Source organism: Urocitellus parryii, chromosome 14, assembly GCF_045843805.1.
Source record: "Urocitellus parryii isolate mUroPar1 chromosome 14, mUroPar1.hap1, whole genome shotgun sequence".
Lineage (NCBI taxonomy): Eukaryota > Metazoa > Chordata > Mammalia > Rodentia > Sciuridae > Urocitellus > Urocitellus parryii.
Genome location: NC_135544.1, coordinates 44,290,882 through 44,303,533, shown reverse-complemented (window position 1 = coordinate 44,303,533; position 12,652 = coordinate 44,290,882).

Sequence of the window (12,652 nt, the reverse complement as noted above, 5' to 3'; positions counted from 1 at the left end):
TGTGCTTCCAGCTCTGAAATTCTCTGCTATTCCAGTGATTTAAAACACCAAAATCATTTTGTTGTCATCTGGCCATTAATCTCAAGAAGATTATCCTATTGATCTTGTAAGTATCAGAGAATGGCTTTCATTGAAATGCATCAAAAACTAACTATCTTTAAGTGAATACTAGAAGAAAAAGCTTTGATTTGTGTTTGATCCCACTCATATGTGAAATCTCAAAAAAGGTGAACTCATAGAAGTAGAGTAGAACACTGGTTACCAGAGGAGGGTGGGGTGAGGTTGGGGAAAGAAGAGGTATTTGTTAAAAGGTGAAAATTTACAGGTAGGTAGAAGAAATAAATTCTGCTGTTCTATTGAACAGTGAGGTGGAGTTAATAATAATGTACATTTTAAAATAGCAAAAGGAAAGAATTTTAAATGTTCTTTCCACAAAATTGATAAATATCTGGATAGATGTGCTGATTAGACTGATCTTGCTCATTCTGCAAGGTCTACATGTATTGAAACACCACATTTGTGCTTTACATATATAGTGATTATTTGTCAATTAATAACAAATAGTACTTCAAAAGTACATTTTGGCATGAATTTCTAATCTATAAAGAACATGCCTCTTTAATAGTTCTCTAAATAGCTTTGTGTTGGCTATTGACTGTATATAGTGCATTCTCTAAGTGGAGTGTTAGTATGCTGCATTTTAATTTATTTTTCAGATGAGAAAATATTCAAATTTGGCTTGGAAGGGTTTGTTTTCTGAAGAAATTTCTAGTAAGTTTCTGATTTTTTTTTTCTTTCAAAGCCTCTCTGCCAGCTACAAGTGAGATTCCATATGTTGTATGGTATTTAAAGAGAAACAGCTCTTGGAACTACCCAATTTCAGATGTTCCAAAGAATGCCTACCTAAAAAGGAGTTGCAAAATAGATTATAAAATTATTTTGGCATCATTTGCTGAGGAAAAAATGGGTAGTATTTACTAACATTTTATCACACCATTATATCTAAAAGAAGGAAGCTAAGAAGTTCCCTAGTTACTGGAGCACCATTTAAAGCAATCAAGTGAACAGAAAGGTTCATTGTATCCCTTTATTTGTCTAAAATGACTTCTATAATGAATAGATACACCTGGCTATGTGCTTTCTAAGACCCTGATTTTTCTCTATTACATCCATAATTATAGTAGTTATTTACAATTTATAATTTGCCATCATTTACAATTACAAATGCATGTTAACTTTTTGATTTGGGTCTCTTGTAAGTATTGGGCCTCCATAGAAATTCCAGCTTGCTCCTATTATCCACTGTTCTGGAGACAATGAAGCCATGCAGGCACAGAAATGTGCCTCATCAGAGTGGCTTCCCATAGAAGACCTACTTGCAGGTGCAAGTTCAGATGCACAAAACATTTATTAAATCAGATTCTATTGCTTCAGATTCTATTTACTCATCTCAATCTCTGAATTAGAAAATTGCTCCAAGAATAGATGCCTCCTTAGTATGAACATAAATTTTACCTGTCTCTCTTTTTAAAATAGCGCTCCCTGGATGGAATACTAATACTATTTCATAAAAATAATTAGTTTGAACTGTGTGCACAGGGATGCAATGGCCACTCCAGAGTGCTAAGTTAACTCTTCCCCCAACAACAAATAATGGAATGCTATTCTACGTATCCCAAATCCAATTACATTCTTTGGGTGTTGTGTACACATTTTCAAAGCATCTTATTTTTAAATACAGAAAATGCTGTGCAAAACCTTGAAAGTACTAATCCATATCTAAAGAAGAAGCATAAACTTCCACGTTATTCCAAATTGAGATTTAATCATAAAGATGTAACTTACCATTAACAGATAAAGAATAATCTATGACATTCTCAATATTGCAGAAACCTTTCTGATTTTCAAGTAAGAATTTAGCATGAAAGTAACATCCTAAGACATGATGAGAACACAGCTCTGTGCTCAGGACTATTACAAAGCAATGCTGACACCTACAGAGAATGTACGCAAATATCCAAGTTAATTGTCATATATTTTACTGATCTTACTGATAGGTGCTAATACTTTAAATTACCTTGATAAACAAAAAGTAAGTTTGATGTGCTGCATTTAAAAAGGGAATTTGGTTTATAATCAAAATGCACAGCTTTTGTTTTTCCAATAAACTTCATTGTTGTGACATTATTATTTAATTGTTGATATTTTAATAGTTAAGGGGAGCATCTACCTTAGCAATCCCATTGCTGTAGAATCATATGCTGGTGTGAACAATAACATATGTAAAATACACAGGGAGAAACAAACTAACCTGTCTATTCTTTTCCCTCCTGAATTTGAGTAGTATTTCTATCGAGAAAGGAAAGTTTTCTTCCTCTCTCTGGAAGAGCTATGTTAGAATGTTCCAGAATGACTACTTGGGGATGGGGGACAGGGAAAAGGACAAACTATCCTTGCCCAGTATTATCTCTGTTGCCTCTTCAACTCCATGTGGTAGAAGAACTAGTCTTGAAAAATTAAGGTGCAATGTAAATGTAATCCAATGAATACTTTTTAGGTAAGTAAAACTCACTACTCTCCTAATGAGCATTAACATAAAAAGGCAAAATTCATATCTTGTATTTACCAAAAATTTAGCACTTGCAAGTCATCATGTGAAGTCTCTGACAATGAAGACAATTCAGAGTCCATTAACTGATTGTAATTTGAAGCTGAATATATTACCAGCAATTCTGTTAGAAAATATTCCACTTATTTGCATTAAAATACGTATTAATAACTTTGATAATGATAATTCAGTAGCTTTATGGAGAAAAAGTACAAAACTTTACTGAGAGGTAATGAATTGACTTAATGAATACAAGAAATATGCTCCTGAATAAAAAGATTAGGGTGGAGTTGACAATTACCTCCTAATTATTTTGTAGATTTTATACAATTTCCAAAAAGGAATTCTAAAAAATCTTCATGATAGTTTTATATCCTTACACTTTTTAGAGTTCGTGGGCATAACAGGTAAGTGCATTTATAGCAAGATTTACTAACAAGAGAAGAGTGTTGGCAAATAATTATATGCTTAATAATATATATGTTAGATAGTATAGACTATATGCCATATTAAACATATATATTGTGAAGCCAAAACAATCAGAAAAATGTAGATCTAGCATTATATAGACAGATACTCCCAAAGAACAATGTCTATGATTTAGAAATAGACCCACAAAATATTGTAAAAGCAAGAATATTAAATATAATGATATTAATAAAATTGATTTCCCAATTTACTAAATCAGGAAAAAATACCATAGAAAATGCAGAAAGTAAACCTCATATGTCATCTGATTTTTAGATATAAACACATTACAAAGAAAAATAAGATCACAAAGTAAAAAGTGAATTAAAGGACATAAAGATAGAAATGTCATATATCACAATATATTGTACAAATTGAAAAGAAAATAACAGACGTAGGGAAAATATTTGGAATTATTATGAAAAAAAACCACAAATACTTAGAGGAAAAGAAAAAGTCCAGTTGAAAACTATGCAAAGATTATAAAAGATAATTCCCCAAAGAGCAATTAGCAAATGTTTTACAAATAAAAGACAAAAGTGTTCAACCTCACTCTTCTTCCCATTGTGACCCATATTTTAGGAAATCTGTGTTATTGGCTTTAGCAAGTGCTCCTTGTATCGTCAAAGGCTCATCCATGGCTTATTTGTTCTCTTGGACTATGACTCTTCTTCTTCTATGACCCAAAATCCTACACATATTTTAAGAAACACACAAAACATCGTGTCCTATATGGTGTCTTTTTCTAGTCCCCATCGAGGAAATGTCCTCTTAATAGTAAACTTTTATGACTCCTACTTTAAATCTGAGATTACACTCACCCATACGAGCCTATATCTTGCATACTTATTTAATGTTTTACTCTATAGCTTAATTTATTAAGTTATTTTTTAACAAAGTTAGAGTATTCTTCACTTATCTGTAATTGACAGATTTGTCATGCCAAAAAAAGTAAAATAGAATAACGACAAGAAAAACAAGACGAAACCAAGAGTAGTGACAGTTTGACTAATATAAATAGAGACATTAACACATTAAAATTAAGTTTCTTATGCTGCAGCAGAAAAAATCTGCTTCTTTCTCATGCCTGTGGGGCTTTTGGGTGAAAAAAAAAAGTCTTAATACATTTTAAACAGAAAAAAAAATATGTAAGACTACCTTCTTTTGATCAGTCCATAAAAGAATGAAACAAAAATTAACAGTAAATTAGTGAGAAAAAAAGAAAGAAAGAAAACTCCTTTTGGATTGGTAACATTACGTGGCTAGCGGCTGTTGTGTCAGGCAGCCGAGGCCTATGAGATGAAAATGACCAAATGACCGAGACCATTTTAATTGCTATGATTCTAATGATTGAAGCCAAAAATAGTATCATTAAAATGTTCAAATAATGTGTTTTAAAAATTAATATAAAGTTAGTGATTATGTATTCTAATTGTATACATTATGTTTAGTTGAATTGTATTTTGTTGATTATGATTGATTTTTAAAATCACTAATTACAAAATTGGAAGTGAGCCCAGCACCATCAAATATGATGGAGGTTAACAATCATATAAATCCCTGCTTTCTTATAATACCTCTGTTTAGTTTAAAAACCAACTTTGGGGACTGCTCAGGGGCAGAGCACTTGCCTAAGGATAGGAAAACAGGGAGAGAGGGAGGGAGGGAGGGAGAGAGGAAAGAAGAAAATAAAAAAGGAAGAGAAAGGGAGGGAAGGAAAAAGATAATCAATGCAAGATAATCACCATATGGCTAAATTTAATCAATAAACTTTGTGCTCTTTTGATTGATGAAATAATAAAATATTTTGTCATTATATGGGAAGTTTAGCCCATGAAATCCTTAGGACATAGCAAAATTACCTTCATGCTCTAATTTGAGAAAAATTAATTTGTAATAATAACTATATACCTATACAAGTCTAATTTAACTCATATCCTCATCATATATTATAATGTTATGTCAATGTTATGTCATGTGTATGTGAGTATAAAATATTGTTGTGTATAAATGTCTATAATCTGTTTCAAAAAAACAAAACAAAACAATTTCTCAGGGCGCAGTGGGGTGCATGCCTGTAATCCCAGAGGATTTGGTTTGGGAGGCTGAGGCAGAAGAACCATGAGTTCAAAGTCAATCTCAGCAACTTAGTGAGGCCCTAACCAACATAGCAAGACCCTATCTCTAAATAAAACATAAAAAGGGCTGGGAATGTGTCTCAGTGGTTAAGTGTCTCTAGATTCAATCTCTGGTACCAAAAATAAAAAAATCCAATCCCTAGAACAGAAGTTTTAAGAGATTGTCAAAAAGTTTGAAATTAAATTCAATTAAATAAATTTACTTTGGAATAAAAATAGATACACACACACCATATATATATATATATATATATATAATATATCTTATATATAATATATTAATATGATTATATTAATACAATACAATATATTACACATAATATACCAAGTTATAATATGATACAATATAATACATATATTATCCAAACAGGATTTATTTGATTAGGGAAACTTACCTTTTCTTTCTTTCAGAAGAGTTTTTTACTAAACTCAGGTTTTTTGGAACATGGTGAAATATTACAGTACTAAAGAGTAGGTATGGAGTGTTTCAGATTTTTAAAATATGGATCAATTTTATAATTTCCATAGCAACAGTAGTTCTGATATATTGAAAGAACTATTTATAAATGTTGAAGTGTACAATCCATTTAAAGTATTATTTATACCAAATGCTCTGGTGCACACAATGTATTAACATATTCACTGATTAACCTTGGAAGGATTAGAATGTGAAAGATATAACATACAGGCAAAATAGGGGTGGGGGAAATAAAAGATTGGTACCCAAAGTAAGAATCTAAAGAGAGAACATTTTCCATAAGGCTGAAGAAGGGGGACAGAGGGAGCAGAAGCATGCTCATTCCTCCTCAGAGTCTCTATTTAGGTCCAAGTCATGTAACACCTTCTATAACAATTCTTCCCTCATTTCCTAAAGTGGAAGCAATCATTTTTCATAGAACGTGTGTAATTTTTCATTTGTTCCCCATGTGAAGTATCACATTCTATTGGGATAGACCTGTTGCCCATTGTATTCCTTTGTATGGTCAATCTGGGTGAAAACCAGGCATCACATTTCTTTCTGTGCCTGTATTTAACTGTTAACAGATATACACTGACCTTAAGCAGGCAGGCATCATTATAAAAATTATGGCTATTAGAAGTAAATTTTTCAGTGTGAGCAGTATACCAGGTGAGAATTAAAGCCATGCTAGATAGCTCTTACGAGCTTATTTTTGCATTTATATTTTACATTGAAATGCACTTAAATATTTAATGTCTTAATTTGAGAGAATAATATTAAGCTTTGTAAATACAGTATAATTGAACCATTTTAAAATTTGACCATGCAATTTGCAAAAATGTTGAGTGCAAAACATGTCAAATCCCTGTTGGCTTTTACTAATTTCTAATAGAGCTGAAACTCTTTTCATATTGCCATTTGGGAGGCTTTTCAGCATTTTTTTCCTTTCATTTTTATTCTCTCCAGTGTAGTTATGGAAGGTACTGTAATGGCTAATGAAATTTCTAGAAAATTGGAAGAAAATTTTTTGAATAGTATTTAAAACATATTTTCACCCTCTCAGACTTGAATTCATGCTGTGATCTAATTTCAAAATTGGATTAAGGACATTTTCTATGAGCATCGCTGAGGTTGGTTTTGTGTGTGTGTGTGTGTGTGTGTGTGTGTGTGTGTGTGTCTTTGTCTTTCTCTACAGTTCCTATAGACACTCAGACTGGACAAGGAAATTTATGTTGGCTGACAACTTCTGGTTCTCACTAGGGGTCGCAGGATGTCAAAAAACTGATCAGCTAACAAGGACACAGCTGCCAAGGTCTCTCTGCGTAACACATACCATACTCTTTGCACAGTCTGGGAAGTGCCTCAAACATCAGGCCAAATAGAACACCATACCCTACAACACATTACAGCCAATTAGTGACTTGACTCCTACACCCTATCTGTCTTTGAAATTAAGAGCTTCAGGGCTAGGGGCCTTTGAAGGCCTAGCAGCAAAACAGGATCCTCCGAAGGACTGATTTAACATTCTCCAGAGCAAATGTTTCCATATAGTTGAGGTTATCTGAAGGCTTAGATTATTATCATATTTTCTCCCTTTTATGATGTGTTAGAGACATTTCATTAGCATCACAATGTTATAGGCTCAACACTTACAAAATTAGTATTTTTAAAGACTTTTACTCATTTTGCTAAAAAATAGAAAAAAAAGGTAGTTTTATTGTATCTTTATGATACTTTAGTAGTTTTCATAGGTACATATTAGTTTCTTTGCTAATCTCAATTTTCAAGTCTCATCTTGAAACAGTACTTCATATAGTGTTCTCAATATTCAAACACTCATAAATCTTTGCCCATCATATTATCTAGACCACTAATACAACAAAACAATGCTAAAAACACATACAAAAATCTCTTATACTTGTGGTACAAAAGTAGCAATTATAAATTCTTAGAACTTTTAGATATAGACGTCATTCTGAAAATTTACCCTGACATAAGGAATGTGATGAAAGGATTAATCTTATGGAAAAGTATGTTATGCAAACTAGGGAAGGTAGATTTTCATCTCTGGTAGAAATTTAAATGAACACAAGTAATCTTATGAATCTAAAACATAGTCATCATTTTAGCCTATAGCTAGCTATTGATCCTGGAAAGAAAATACAACCAATTTTACAATGAAATAGTTTCTGATTTGCTAACTTAAAAATGATCACATTTCTCATTTTTATGCTTAGAAATTATTTATTAGAAATAACTCAGGGACTGAGGTCAAAACACTAAATATTAAATTAGACAGGAGCAAGGTAATTTGGGGGGTGGGAGGAGGAACACAATTTAGAAACTGGTCTACTCCGTTGTGCTTTTTGTACAGTTAAGGTCATTACCAGGCATGCATGCCCTCTGTTTTTATGAACTTCTTGTTCCATGATAATTTTATTTATCCTTGGAGGGGCATGTCCTGTGAACTGAAGCATTTAATACTGGATTATTAGAAGAAAATAGCCAATAAAATGCCCCTCTACATATTGAATTAATTGCTTTACTAATTGCTTTCCTGTTTTACTAGTAATTAAGAGCACACAGCTTCAGGTTCTCTGCATGTGGTCTGATGGTTTTAAAAGAGTACGCCATAAACTTTGCACTGATTTTAAAGCCAAGCACATGACAGTTTCCATTTCACATAGCAATGGTTACTATAGAGCAAGAAAACAAAAGAGAGTCAACTGATTTTATAGGTTTTCTAGAAATATTTAAATATTTTGCAATTCCTCCTCAAAAATCATCCATGTTTTATTTTAAAAGGGTGCTGTACTTAGAAATTATTCTAGCAACAGAGTTTAATTACTTTTTATGTTGATGTTGGAACCCAAATAAATGAGTGGACTTTTTCAAATCTTTCTGAAGGGGAGAGAGTGAGGGGGGGGGGAGAGAGAGAGAGAGAGAGAGAGAGAGAGAGAGAGAGAGAGAGAGAGAGAGAGAGAATATGAGCAAACCACTGTTACAACCAGAATTCTTAATGCTGAGGAGTTAAGAGAGTAGGCTCAGCCTCACAAATCAACTGTGACCTCAACTCATAAGTGGTGGTGTTTTTAGAGGATTGATGATAATGTAGAAAGCACTGGGACTAACCTTCTATTGAATACATACAAACTAAAATAGAAAACCAAGGAAATCGTACAGAAATGTCAGCACTTTCCCGCTAGCAAAAAAGAAATTAAAACACCACACCCATCTGAAATAGCTAGATAATTGAGGATCAAAACCTTGTCTGAGTAATTAGCTCTTGATAACCCAGCTCTTCTGTGTACCCTGGCAAGGCAAATGCTAGTGCTCTGCTGACCCGGAAGTTAATTAGAATCTGCTGTGAAGACAGTGCTTGCCCTCCCTGGCCTAGCAGTGCTTGGTTCAGTTGACACAATTTTCTTTTCTTTTTTTTTTTTTTTTTTTTGGTTCTTAAACATAGAGTAAAGCTGAATGAAGTCTTTCCCTGGAAGGTAGAGAAGAAGGAAAACATGAAGGACATTGTCCCCTCTGAGTTGTGACCGCTTCAGTGTCTCAGGTTTTCAGAGCTGGTGTAGCTAGCTGAGAACAAATCATATTCACCCATTTTAGGGAACATTAGTTAATGTCCTTAAAGTGCTTTGAAGATGAACAGCAATAAATATATAAATAAACACACTTCAGATGTTTCCTATTGATTGGAGGTTGGTTTTATAGTGCAAAACTATTGCCTTAGTGGTTGGAAAGCCACCCAGAGTGAGTTACAATACCTGAAGATTAAGGTCAAGGTCATTAATTATTGCCACCTAAAAGCCCAGTGTAGCTTACAAAATAAATCTGGCCTGGTCCCGGAACTAAGCACAGAGCATAATGGAGAGTTTAGAAATACAGGAAAACTAGTGTTCTAGTGCAGCTGCATATTATGAATAGAGTTAAATAAGTTATAAAATAACTTGGTGATTTTACAATGCATCATAAAAAATGAAGTCACCCAAGTTTTAAATATACACAAACCAATTACCCAAGAACTCATTCGAGAGGTTAGTGAACAATGTCAGCTTTTTCCATGGAACTCATTTCACTATGTTTTGTTTTTATTATCGATCATTGAAAAAATGCTTGCTCTGATAAGTCTGTGCTTTCAGAAACTTATTTTGCAAAAGTAAATGGATAAAATTAGCTTAGGGTATTACTATTATTTGGACATTTTGTTGTTTGCGGGTAGGGAATGGAGAGATGAAATCTTTTTGTGAGTCCTGTTAGGAATCCAGGAATTCTCCTTTTTCATTCTTCACTTTTTCTTTCTACTTGTGAAGAAAAAAAAAATCTTATTTTCCCAATCATTTCATAAGCATTCATTGCAATTTTCTTTCAGATTCAGATTTTGATTGTTTCTGTTCTCATGGATAGGCACCATTTGTAGGCCATAGGCCAGGACTTCATAAAAGACTGATCTCTTGTCATGTACCAGTCTCCATGCTGGGTGCTTCAAATTCTTGGTATGCTCATACTGCACCATAACCATATTAGGTGTTGTCATTGATATTAAGTGTCCCCCAAAGGTCCACACTTCAACCCTAGTGTGACATTATTAAGAGGTGGTGGACTTTAAGAGAGGGGCCTTGTGGGAGGTCCTCGGGTCACTGGGGTGTGTCCTTCAAGGGGAGGGTGGAAGCCCAGGCCTCCCTCTTTCTCTCTTTTACATTCCTTGTCATGAGGTGAGTGGTTTTGCTCTTCCACAGACTCCCAATGGTATGATTTGGGTATGAGATGTCCGCTCAAAGAGCTTATGTTAGGCAATGTAGCAATGTTTGCAGGTGAAATTAGATTATGGAAGCTATAATCTAGTCAGTGGATTCATCCATTGGATGGATTAATAATTTGAAAAGACTATAGTACTGGGTGGTAACTGTGGGCATGCAGTTGTGGCTGCAAAAAGGTTACGTGTGTGTGAGCTCGCGCCTTTTTTGGTTTGAATTTAGTCCCTGGCTCTGAGCTTGCTGTCTCTGCCTCCAGGCTGCCCTGACCTGGGCAGCTTTCCTCTGCCACACCCTTCCATGATGTTCTGCCTCACCTGGTGTGCACCCCCCCGCCAACCATGGAGTCAGCTAACCGTGGACTAAACCTCTGAAACTGTGAGCCCAAAATAAACTTTCCCACCTTTAAGTTGTTGGTGGGGTATTTTGGTCACAGTGACAGAAAAGTTGACTGATATACCCTACCATGATGTACCTGCCTTGACACAGGCCCCAAAGCAACAGAGCCATCAATCAGGAACTGAAACCTTTGAAACCATGAACCAAAGTAAACCTTTTTTTCTGTATAAGTTGATTAGTTCAGGAGTTTGTTGTAGTAATGAAACATTAACATATGAAGTAAACATTTTACTTTAAAAGTGAGGACAATCTAACTAAGAAAGACTACATGTCCAAACCCATCTTACAAGAAGAATAACAAGGACGTAAGCAAGCTTTCTGATTTCAGACCTTGCTTTTACACTCAATGTATAGATTTTTAAAATTAATTTTCACTCATATTCTAACATTAAATGTTTCCAGTGCATAGAATATTAGAATATACTTAGATTACTGAAATGGAACTCGATTTATTTTTGTCAATAAAACCAAATTTATCCAGCATGTGCAAAGTATTTTGTAAAATTTTTAAAAATTCATTAATGGAAAATATATAGCTCTTATCCTCCCTGAGATAAATGATTTAAATTCAAGGCAGAATAGATGGACTTTTGACTAGAATAAAATCCATGGAGTCAGGAAGGATATGATGCACTGAGGTTTGAAGGAAGAATGGTTTGAACTAAAGGCTATCAGCCACTATCATATACAGAGTTCTCTACTGATCAAAACTTGTCAGCAATAGGAACAGAAGTGCAGTCCCCTCAATCAGTGGGCAACTGAAAGAGTCAGTAGAAGGTTATATATTATGAGGTGATAGTACAGTGTTCATGAATAGCTTACTCATTTTAACATGCATTCTCCATCTTTAGCAGAGCACAAAATAATAAAAACTTTGGCAAGTGATTGGTCTTCAGAATTGGTCTTGTGGAGTTGGGTCTTCCTTTCTCATAAGAAGTTGATACTACTTTTTTGTAATATTTTTAAAATTCAGTTATTCTCATTGCATGGTATGTTTATTGAAGGTTTCAGTGTCTAATTTTTTTTTTTAATCCATTAAGCAGAATGAAATGAAGCCATAGAAAGTGGGCATCTCTGTCCCCCATAGTGAGGGCATGGCAGTGAAGTTGATTTAGCAGACACTTCCATTAGTGGCCCCCACTCAAAAAAAAAAATCTAGATTTTTTTCCATGGCTCTTATTTCCATCCCAGGAGGCATATATGCGTCTTCTTTAACATGCAAACAAAAACTTTCTTTAAAATCTTCGTGGTGAAGCAAACATTGCCATCTGCTCATTTTATTCATAAGTGACACTCTATTTGTTACTTAAGAAATAGTGATAAGGACAGATTTTGAATATAGGGTCATACTAATTAGCAAGATTTGGAAGTATCCTGCAGCGGTGATACATAAAATAATGTGTCAATCAAAAAGCCATAGTATAAAATTTGAAAAGAAGAAAATGTAGAAGTCAAAGTTCATGGAGGCTCAGAGAATCATTCCTTCTTGTAAGAGTATGTGAACCAGATGTACCTAATTGCATTCAGAAGAACAATAACATTAGTACAAAACAAGATTTTTTTAAAAAGCTTTAAAGTAATGTGAAATTGTCAGTATTTGCTGTATTTGATCCACAGATTAGACGATTTCATAGGAGTCAATCTATATGCATACTACTTGGTTAACAGTTTTTAGTTCAGAGGAAAACCTGAGATCCAGGTGAGGGAGGGAAACTCACATTTGATTCCATATGAAAGTTTGGAAGAGTTTGTACTTTGAGTTTGCCTAGACATCATTTGCTTTGCAGGAATGAATATTCTTCATTCATTAACTCTGAAT